Source organism: Fukomys damarensis, unplaced genomic scaffold (assembly GCF_012274545.1).
Source record: "Fukomys damarensis isolate Sample0158 unplaced genomic scaffold, DMR_v1.0_HiC HiC_scaffold_32, whole genome shotgun sequence".
Lineage (NCBI taxonomy): Eukaryota > Metazoa > Chordata > Mammalia > Rodentia > Bathyergidae > Fukomys > Fukomys damarensis.
Window position 1 is genome coordinate 15,284,430 of NW_022900944.1, and position 9,967 is coordinate 15,294,396.

Genomic DNA, 9,967 nt, shown 5'->3' on the forward strand with positions numbered 1-9,967 from the left:
GAGAGAGAGAGAGAGAGAGAGAGAGAGAGAGAGAGAGAGAGAGAGACAGGAAGATGTTTACTTACCACCTATTTCATAAAAGCTGTCCCTAACTTTCTCCGGAGTTTTTAGTACCTGGTCAGATTTCCACTCTTCAGTCCAAATGCATCAGTTCATCTCCATTGCCTTCTCCTCTCTACTTCGGTTATTACTAGTTCCAAGTCACTATTGTCCTCTTCTTCTTGCTGAAACAGAGATCAGCAAGTGACTCACGAGGATCCTCCCTTACCCCTAAGCCCACACCTATGCCCTGACACCTCTTCCTTCCCGAGACCCAGCCAGCCTGGTTTATCTGAGCGCGGGGCCAGGTGCTCTGCTAAGTGCTGAAACCTCCACCACTGGCCTGAGGGGAAGGAGGTCAGGAAGCCACCCAGAAACACCCTGCGGGGGGACTTAGCCTCCCCTGGGGTACTGGACCCATCCTTTCTCTCCCCTAGCCAAGATTCCCTCTCCCTCCTGCCTTCGAGCTTCTCTAAGAGATGTTCCTACTGGAGTGCAGTCAGACTCTGGACCCCTCCTCTCAGCTCCGATGCCCTTTCTCCCATGTCTGTTGCTTGGACTGCTGTCCTCAAGTCTTCCCTGATCCCTTCCAACTCCCCTCCCCAGCAAGGTTGCCAGTGTCCTCCTGTAGCCCAACCCTCAACCTTGGCCTCACTTGTGCTCGCTCGCGCTCTCTCTCTCTCTCTCTCTCTCTCTCTCGGGCATCCGTCCTGGGGGCTGCCCGCCCTGCTCCTGGGGCTCCCCAGGACACGGGGCTCACCTTCCTCCCACGTCAGGGGTGGCTGCTCTGTCTCTCCGGCTGGGCCTAGTCCTGAAGACCCCAGAGCATCATGATTGGCTCCTCTCCACACTACCCCCTCCCTAAGCAAGACCCCATGTGCTCAGGGCTTTAAACACCAAGTTTAGGTGATGATTCCCAAAATGTTACTACCAGCCCCAACCCCGGGGAGCTTTTCCCAGCTGCCTCCTCAGCATCGTAGGATGCCTGAGGGGCATCTCAAACCTGACAGGCACAAGGCCAAACTCCCCATCCCGCCTACAGAGGGTCCGTCTCGGGTGACAGTGGTCCAAACTTCTAGGTTCTCAGGCTGAGAACATCAAGTTCCATTTCTTATGCATTCCACATCCTAGGGGCCCAACCTTCAAAAAGGGATCCCAAATGTGAAAGCCTGAGGTTTTTCTCCACCTCTACAACGTGGTGAAGGCTCCCAGGGCTCTCACCCCTACCATCACCAGATAAGCCTGCCATAGCCTACAGGCCACAGCAGGTGACTCCTCGGCACAGAGTTCTCTGGTGTCACTCAGAGTGAAAACCAAAGCCTTCACGGTGCCCTTCAAGACTTTATGCAGTAGACCCTCACCTCCCACTCCTTACCTTTCTGCACTGATTTCCTCTTAATTCTCCACTTCCCACCCTGCTCCAGCCACACTGGCCTTTTCTCTCTATTCTTACAGCAAACTATAAAGCACGCCTGCCCAACATGCTCCTGCCTCAGGGCCCTGGCACAAGCTCTTTGCTTCACAGACACTCTTTCCTTTCCCCTAGACCAGTGGTGGCGAACCTACAGCACATGTGCCACAGCCGGCGGGCTGTCTATATCATTGAAAGTTCTAAAAGGTTTGCCATTACTGCCCTGGACAGTCAAATGGTTCCTAATGACTTATTCAGTGGTCACTGCCTAGAAAGGCCTTCCCTGCCTTTCTGTATAAAATTTCAAACCCCAGCCCCAGCACCCTGTCCTTTCTTGCTTTATTTTTCTCTACCACACAACATGCCAGGTATTTACTTATTTACTTGCTGATGCTCCTTTCGACAACATGCAATCCATGAAAGCAGGGAGCGATGTCTGGTTTTTCTGCTTCTATATCCCGCATGTGTCATCCAGTGCACTGATGAAGACAGAATGAATGGATGAATTAATTTACTCAGCACATCTGCTCAGGAAGCAGATAAGGATGGAGGGTCAGGATCTAGATCCACAAGGCACAGACTTGAAACTAGAGCTGCAAGACACAAACAGCCACCTCCTAAAAAGCAAGCTCCTGGTCACAGGGTCTGTGCAGCAGGGGGATTCTGACCTGGAGGGGCCTAGATGGGCCCCTTCTAGCTTCAGACCCCTTTGTGCAGAGAGGCCAAGGGGCCTGGAGTGAGCAGCAGGATGGGGATGGGGAGAGCAGAACAGAGGCAGTGGCAGGGGGGCTGTGACTCTGGACTTCCTCACTGAGGGGCCGGGAAGGAGTGACAGGGTAGGATTTCTCCCTAAACAGAAGCAGGAACCTGGCGGAGACCAGACACAGCCCATGGGGAAACCGAGGCTACAGGGCAGGAAGCCAGGGGCCTGGCCTCCAACCCTCACCCAGTTGCAGGAGATTCAATCCCATGGGGTGAGAGGAGCTCTGTAGTCTGTGAGAAACAGGTAGGACCAGATGGCTGCTGCACCAGTTTGAGAAGCCAGAAGAGGCCAACAGCCTGGAGGATGCAGCCGGCAGGCCTGAGTGCGGGCCTGTCTGGACAGACACAGGATTGGAATCCTCTGCCAAGGAGGTGGGCAACTTCCCTAAAAGTCAAAGTGCAGCAGGCCGGGTGAGGGATGAGGCCCAGCGAGAGGAAGGAACTGCCACCCTCTGGGCACAGCCTCTCCTCAGACCTCAAGGCTCCGGTGGGGGGGTGGGGGCGGACGTTCTGCTCCGCCCCCCAAACCTCATCTTGTTACCACAGGGGGCAAAGAGCACCCCAACTCGGAGATACCTCACTTCCTTCTACCTGGAGTCTACACCGTGGGATGCCCCCAGGGAAACCGAGGCAGCCTATCTCCAAACCCAGCAGCCAGGACAGCTGTGAAGTCAAGCGTCTGAGTTCCGGGGCGGGACCCTCGGCGCCTACTTTCAGTTCCTTCAGTCTATCCCCGGCCAGAAGCACAGACAGGAGCCCCAGACGGAAACTCACCGCCCAGACGCCTGCGACGAAATCCTCTCTGCCCAGCTGTAGCTGAGAGTCTTTGTGGCAGCCCAGGCTCCAGAGCCTGGAGATCGCCACGCCCCGCCACGCCCCCAAAGCTAGGTCGCCTGGGCAGCCACTCCCCTTCTGCCAGCTGCCAGGCGCAGAGCTGGCCTCAGACTTGTTAGTCCTAACCTGGGGCTGAATGAGACAGAGATGGGTCTGACCTTGGAACTGTGAGTCCTGGCTAAAGTTTTCTTTCTTTCTTTCTTTCTTTCTTTCTTTCTTTATCAGGACCTTTGCAGTGATCTACATACTCAGTCCTCTTTATTTTTATTTTACTTTTTATTTTGAAATTCTTTCTACAATGCTGAATCGCCCAAGCTGGACTTGAACTTGGAATCCTCCTGCCTCAGCCTTCTTGAGTGTTGGGATTACAGTTGTGCCACCATGCCCAGCTTTTTCTGGACTATGTTTCAACTAGAAGGGAAAGGGAGAGTCCTGAGAACACCACCCACCCACCCACACACCACACCCCACGCACACTAGGCCATATCTTATAAAATAAAAAGCTAAAAAAACCTTGTTATGATCTCCTAGTACCTTTAGTATGATCTTGATGCAGCCTTTAAGGAATCCCCAAGTCCTCGGCCATCTAAAAGCTCCAATACTGTGAGGTTCTCAAACGACACACACTGGGAGCGAGGACAGGGCCTTTAAATCCTTTCCATTCACTTTCCATTCTCTGTCAGTCTTCCGCTAGCTGAAGACGAGAGGTCCCAGTTTGGTACTGTCAGGACTTGGACACAGCCTCATCTGCTCGGCCATGTAGCAGTACCTAAACTAGCACTTAAGAGCATGGTTTTGTTTCCATTAAATTTATTTTATGAATTCCTATTCTTCCAAGAAAGTGACAGTGTTTTCCATTTAAGGCATTACTATAAATGCTTTTTGCAAAAACACTTGTATTGGGGTCTTTTTTGATATGAAGCCTCATTTAAAGAAAAATAATGAAAACAACTGACATTCACATAGTGCTTACAATGTTTCTGCCTTCACAGATAAGTCTCACCTACAGGGTATTAACTGTCATCCCTAATTTAGAGACGAAGAAACTGAAGCACAGAATTTATTAACCTATCCAAATCATGACAGCAGGGCTGAGATTTGCCCTAGGAGTCTGGCCACCAAAGTCACATCCTAACCATGCAGATTGACCCACACGGATGGTCACCCCATCCTGTCTGTCACAATGAAAAGCTGGAACCCCAAATGCCCGACAGCAGGGAATGGATGGAACACCTGGAAAACAACTCAACACACCTTCACTGCACCCCATACCCAACCCAGGAGCAACCGCTCAGCCTGGTCTTCAGAGCAGGCCACGGGGGCAGCCATTCCTTACCCACCCCAGGTCCTCGTGTGCATCGCCTCTCACCTGGGTTTCTGCAAGAGCTGCTGGCCACTCTCCCCTATTCCTGCTACCATCCTTCTTCAGCACAGCAGCCAGAGTGAGTCTTTCTTAAAAAGTCTAATTACTTCACACTTCTGTTGATGACTCCCATCCCTCAGTAAAAGCCAGTGTCCTTGCAAGAACTCTCTCTGACCTCTCCACCACTCCCCTCACTCCTTTTATTCCAGCCAACCTGGCCTCCTGGCTGGGCCAGAAATATGCCAGCCTTCTGCCACCCCCAGGCCCCTACACTTGCTGTTCCCTCTACTTGGAATGCTCTTCCTTTAGAAACCTCCACGGCTCCTTCCTGCCCCTCTTTCGGGTCTTTGCCTACATGTGGTTTCTCCAGTGACTGTTCTGTGTGCAATGGCAACACCCTGCTCTATTTTGTACTTTCTTGCATAGGACTTCTAGTCTCTCGACCAAGAGAACGTGAGCTGTAAAGGAAAAGGAATCTTCTGTCTTGTTCCCATGGCCCGAAGCAGGGCCTGGCATGTATGAGTATTTGTTAAGTGAATGTACTAAAAAATGGTGCTGTGATTCTAATAATCAGTGAAGACGAATAAACCACTGTAGCCCACAAGACCCGCAGCCTTGCAGTAATGCTGAGTGAAAGAAGCCATATGCAAAAGCATACATACTGTGTGACATTATTTATATAAAGTTCAAAAGCGGGTGGAGCTACAGTACAGTGGGAGGAGCCAGGATAGAGAGTACCACTGGGGAGGAAGTAGAGGTCATGGCTAGCAACAAGGACAAAGCAGACCTCTGCACGGCTAGTAATGTTCTATTTTTGGTTTGAATAGTGGTTGCAAGGATGCAAATACTTTGTGATAACTGGTCAAGTTAAACACTTATGATATTTACATTTTCTTTTATGTTACATTTCACTAAAAAGTTATCTTTAAAAGATGCTATAGTGAGCTGGGCATAATGGAACATGACTATAATGCCAGATGTTCAGGAGGCTGAAGCAGGAAGATCCCAAGTTCAAGGCCAGCCCAGGCAATTTAGTGAAATCCTGTCTCAAATAAAATTTTAAAAAGTGGCTGGGACATAGCTCACTGGTGGAGCACTTGCCTAACATGAATAAGGCCCTAGGTTTATTTCTTTTAATTGAGTTTATTAGTACATTTTAGGGATACAGGACAGTTACATTCATTGTTGGGATCTTGTACTCCTGCATGACAGGTCTTGCTTCTCACGGCCCTAGGTTTAATCCCTAGTAACATTAAAAAAAAATTAGGATAATAATGTACATTTATTAACATAGAAAAATTACCACAATATAAGGCTAAAAGTAGCTTGCTTTTTAATAAGAATTACATCTTAAAATGCCAGGACATTTTTTGTTTCCATTGTTGTTTTGTTTTATTTATTTTTGTCGAACTGGGGATTGAACCCAGGGTGTTGACTATGCCAGGCAAGTACTCTACCACTAAGCTATATCTACACTTCTGGCCAAAGCAGTTTAAGGGGGAAAAATAGTCATCCCAACAAATGTGCTGAAAGCTGGGTATTTACGTGCAAAAGGATTGTTATGGCTTGTGTCTAGATACTCCCCCAAGGCCTCAAGTGGTCACAGGTAGGGCTTTCTTAGAGGTGGCTGGAGCTAGGGTGTGTGACACTAGGATTGATTCATGGTGCAATGCTGGGATCGGGTGCACTAGGATTAAAGGTGTGAGTGCTGCCCACCCTAAGTAGCCTGAATAAGATATAAAGGACAGAAAGAGCTTCATTTATCCCTTCCTGTTTTCTTCTGCCCACCATGAACCGTTTCTCCTCTGCACTGCCACCCTGCCTTGAGGTCAGCCGATTATAGACTGAAACCTCTACAAATTATGAGCTAAATAATCCTTTTTTTTTTTCCTTTAATTTGGGGCGTTGGGTATTTTGTCTCAGCAACAAGAGAAAAGTAAATAAGATGAAGATGAATGCAGATTTCTACTTCATCCCATATATGAAAATTAATCCAAGGTGGTTCAAAGACCTACATGCAAGAGTTAAATATAAAATTCTTAGAAGACAGCTATAAGTCTTTATGATCTCAGATAAAGCAGTGATTTCTCAGATTTGTACCCTTAAACAACAAAGGAAAAAATATAGATAAACTGGGCTTAATCGAAGTTAATAGCTTTGGTGCTCCAAAAGACACTACCAAGAAACGGAAGAGACAGCCAAAAGAATAGGAGAAAATACTTGCAAAATGTTCCTAGAATACTGTATATCAGACTCCTTAAACTAACTGGTTGTAGTGATACATGCCTATAATCCCAGCACTGGACAGGCTGAGGCAGGAGGATCACTATGAGTTCAAGTTTGAGGCCAGCCTGGGCTACACAGGGAGATCCTCTTAAAAAAAAAAAAAAAAAAAAAAAGCCCCTCAAACTCAATAAGAAGAGGATTAATGCAATTTCGTAAATGAGCTAAGGATTTTAATGGACATCATTACGAAGAAGATTTAGAAGTGGTCAACAAGTACATTAAAAGATGCTCAACACCATTAATCACTAGGCAGATGCAAATCAAAATCACAATGAGATGCCACATTACACCCACAAAGGAGACCAGAGTCTGAAGGAGCGAAAGCAAGCAATGGAAAACACACAGAGAGATTGGACCCCATCTCCTCACTGGTGATGGGATTGTAAAATGATGAAAGCCACCGTAGTTCTTCAAAATAATTAATCATCAAGTTACCATGCTATCGAGCAATTCCATACCTGAGTAAATACTCGAGAGAATTGAGAAAACTGGTACACAAGTGTCCATAGAAATATATTCCGAACAGCGAAAAACAGAAATAATCTAAAAGCCTGTTAACCACTAACTGGATTAAACAAAAGTGGCATTTCCACATCAAATGAAGCAAAGTACTGATATACACCACAACACAAATGAACCTTAAAAATATACTAAGGCCAGATGCAAAATGCCACTTATTATGTGAGTTTATATGAAATGGCTCAGGTGAGCAAATCCACAGAAATAAAAGTTATATTTGTGGTTGCAGAGGACCGGCAAGAGGGAGGAAATCCAGTTTCTTTATGGCATTGTGAAATAATTCTGGAATTAGGTAATGATGCTGATTACACAACCATATGAATTGGTACTGAAAAGCAATGAACTGTGCACCTGAAGAGGGTTTTATGGCGTGTGTATTATATCTCAATAAAAAAATAATTGGGTCGCAAAAATGTTTTCTAAAGTATGCTGCTATTATGCTATTGTGTAATAAGAATTGATGACTGTGTGTTGAGTCTAAAACACTATCCATCGAAATTTATGATTGGGTTATAAGCACCCCCCTCCTCGCTCTCTCTCTCTCGCTCTCTCTGAGATGGTGTCTAAGTTGCAGAGGCTGGCCTTGAAGTTTCAATCTCCCTGCCTCCCTAGCACCACCACACGCAGCTCCTTAAACTCTTTTTTGCTAGCCTGTGTTCCCTAAACATACTACCAACATAATAATAATTATTTTAAAACTTTTCCATGTGTTTAGAAGGACATCTATTAAAAATCCCGTTTGCAGGACCTGTGCCAGGGACAGGCAATTAGGACCCCGATGATGTTTCTGCCCCCAAGTGCTCTGACCCAGGAACCAGTGAGGCAGTGCTCACAAGGGGCAAGGACAACATCTCTAAGAGCCCCAGGTCCAGGCTGTCCTCTTCTGGAGAAACTCTCTGGGCTGCATAAAGTAAAACCATCCTGAGTCGGGAGGCTGGCTAGGAACAGGTTGCCCAAGAGCTTCCTCCTTGCCCAGGTGGGGCTCTCTCCAGCCTGTTGGGATGGAAGGGACCCTGACCAGACGGACCAACTGTTGCTGTGGACACGGCAGGTCACTCTGGACTCACACTGTGCAGAAACCCATGCAGGTCTCTGCTTCAATCGGTCCACCCCTCACTAAGGCCCAAACCCTTCCAACATTGTGAATGAATGCAAGACTGGTCTTCCTACCATCCCAACGGGCACCTGTCACTGGCAACCAGCTTCTTCCAGCACCCCGTATGCCACCTGGAGCTTTGGCTCACTCTGCCCAAGCAGTAACAACAGGATGTAACAACAGGTACAAGCAAAACCTGGTCTGAACCACAGCTGTGCCACTTACCTCTAAGCATGGCTGGCCCAGTTACTGAGAATTTCTTGACCTCAGTCTGTATCAGTCAGCTTTGCTGTCCTGTGACAAAATACCTGAGAAAACAATTTAAAGGAAGAAAAGTTTATTTTGGCTCATGGTTTCAGAGGTGATAGCATGGTCAGCTGGCTCCATTGCTATAGGGTGTGATGAGGCCGAAACATGATTGGCAGAAGAGTGTGGAGAGGAAAGCTGCTTACCTTGTGGCAGCCAGAAAACAGTGGGGGGGGGGCGCAGGGGCCAGGTACCAGCTATAGGCCCTAAGGGCAGGCTTCCCATGACCCATTTCCTCAAGATCTACCTCCTAAGTTTCTATCACCTCCACAAATGCCATCAAATTATCAAGCCATCTGTAGATTAATCCACTGATGAGCTTAGAGACCTCGTGGCCTAATGGCCTTCCAGAAGCCCCCCCTCTAAATGTTGCTGCACTGAGGACAATGCCTTCAACACTTGAGACTATTAGGAGACGTTTTAGACACAAACCATAACAGTCTCCCCCGCTAGTAAGTGGAGATGACAATCCACTTGGATCTTGCCCTGAAGAATACATCTACTAGGTCTTGGCAAGTTGTGAAAACAGAAGCTCTCAAATATGAATGGTATGAGTACCTGAATGGTATTCATGCCCTTGTCAGAGACCCCCTCACCCCTCACCCCTCCACAGCAGGAAGACAACCATCTAGGAAGCAGGCTCTCAAAAGATACTGGCTCTGTTAGAGCCTTGATCTTGCACTTCCAGCCTCCAAACCGTGAGAATTTATAAACCACAGGGTCTATGCCATTTTGCTATAGCAGCCTAAACAGACTGAGCCTATCCACCACCCAAGAAACAGAATCCAGCTCCCCCATCCCAGCCTACCCGCCAGGACATCTTATAATGTATGATTCTGCCCTTGTATCCTCTATTCCTCTGCTTCTAGAATCACCTTTATTTTCTCAATCCCTTCTGTTCAAGTCTCAGGCTTTCAGATTCCACTTCCTCAAAGTAAAATACTCTGGCAGCCATCTTTGAAAAATGATTCCTCAACCCACCATCATGAGTTAACCTGCCATCAGGCCAGGTTTGTGTCCCTTTTCTAAGGAGAAGTGTCACGAGCCGCGACGTCAGGATCCTGCCAGCAGGTCCTAAACCTGAAAGGACGAGGACAGAGAGACGAGAGGCACTTTTCTTCTCATGCTGCTTGCTTGCTGGCTTTATTACAGAACCTCTTCCTTTTATACTCTCCAGCTGCATGGGAGCAAGGGCTGCACGGGAGCGAGGGAGCGAGAGTACCGCCCACACATTCCAGAGGGAAACAATAACAACCATTATGGGTTACATCTGCTACCAGCTGAACTCACCCGTGGCTATGGGCGAGAGCACATCCATGCCAGCGAGGTGACTCAAAGTTCAATCATGGCT

The 9,967-nt window shown here is 47.7% G+C and overlaps 1 protein-coding gene across 9 annotated transcripts in view; it reads right to left on the minus strand.

The window, feature by feature from the left end:
• The window catches only part of Nod2 (nucleotide binding oligomerization domain containing 2), a 39,845-nt gene extending 30,147 nt beyond the window's left edge, over positions 1-9,698 (minus strand). For 7 of the 9 annotated variants that reach the window (XR_004514921.1, XM_010629225.3, XM_010629220.3 and 4 more), the window contains exons 1-4: positions 9,598-9,698; positions 8,536-8,618; positions 1,827-1,929; positions 115-224 (exon numbers count right to left, since the gene is read on the minus strand). The gene's annotated coding sequence lies outside the window, so the exon portion shown is untranslated. Of the gene's footprint in view, positions 1-114; positions 225-1,826; positions 1,930-2,986; positions 3,067-8,535; positions 8,619-9,597 lie in introns of those variants that run through there. The other 2 variants (XM_010629214.3, XM_010629212.2) reach the window with 2 other exon arrangements.
• Between the last annotated feature and the right edge of the window lie 269 nt (positions 9,699-9,967).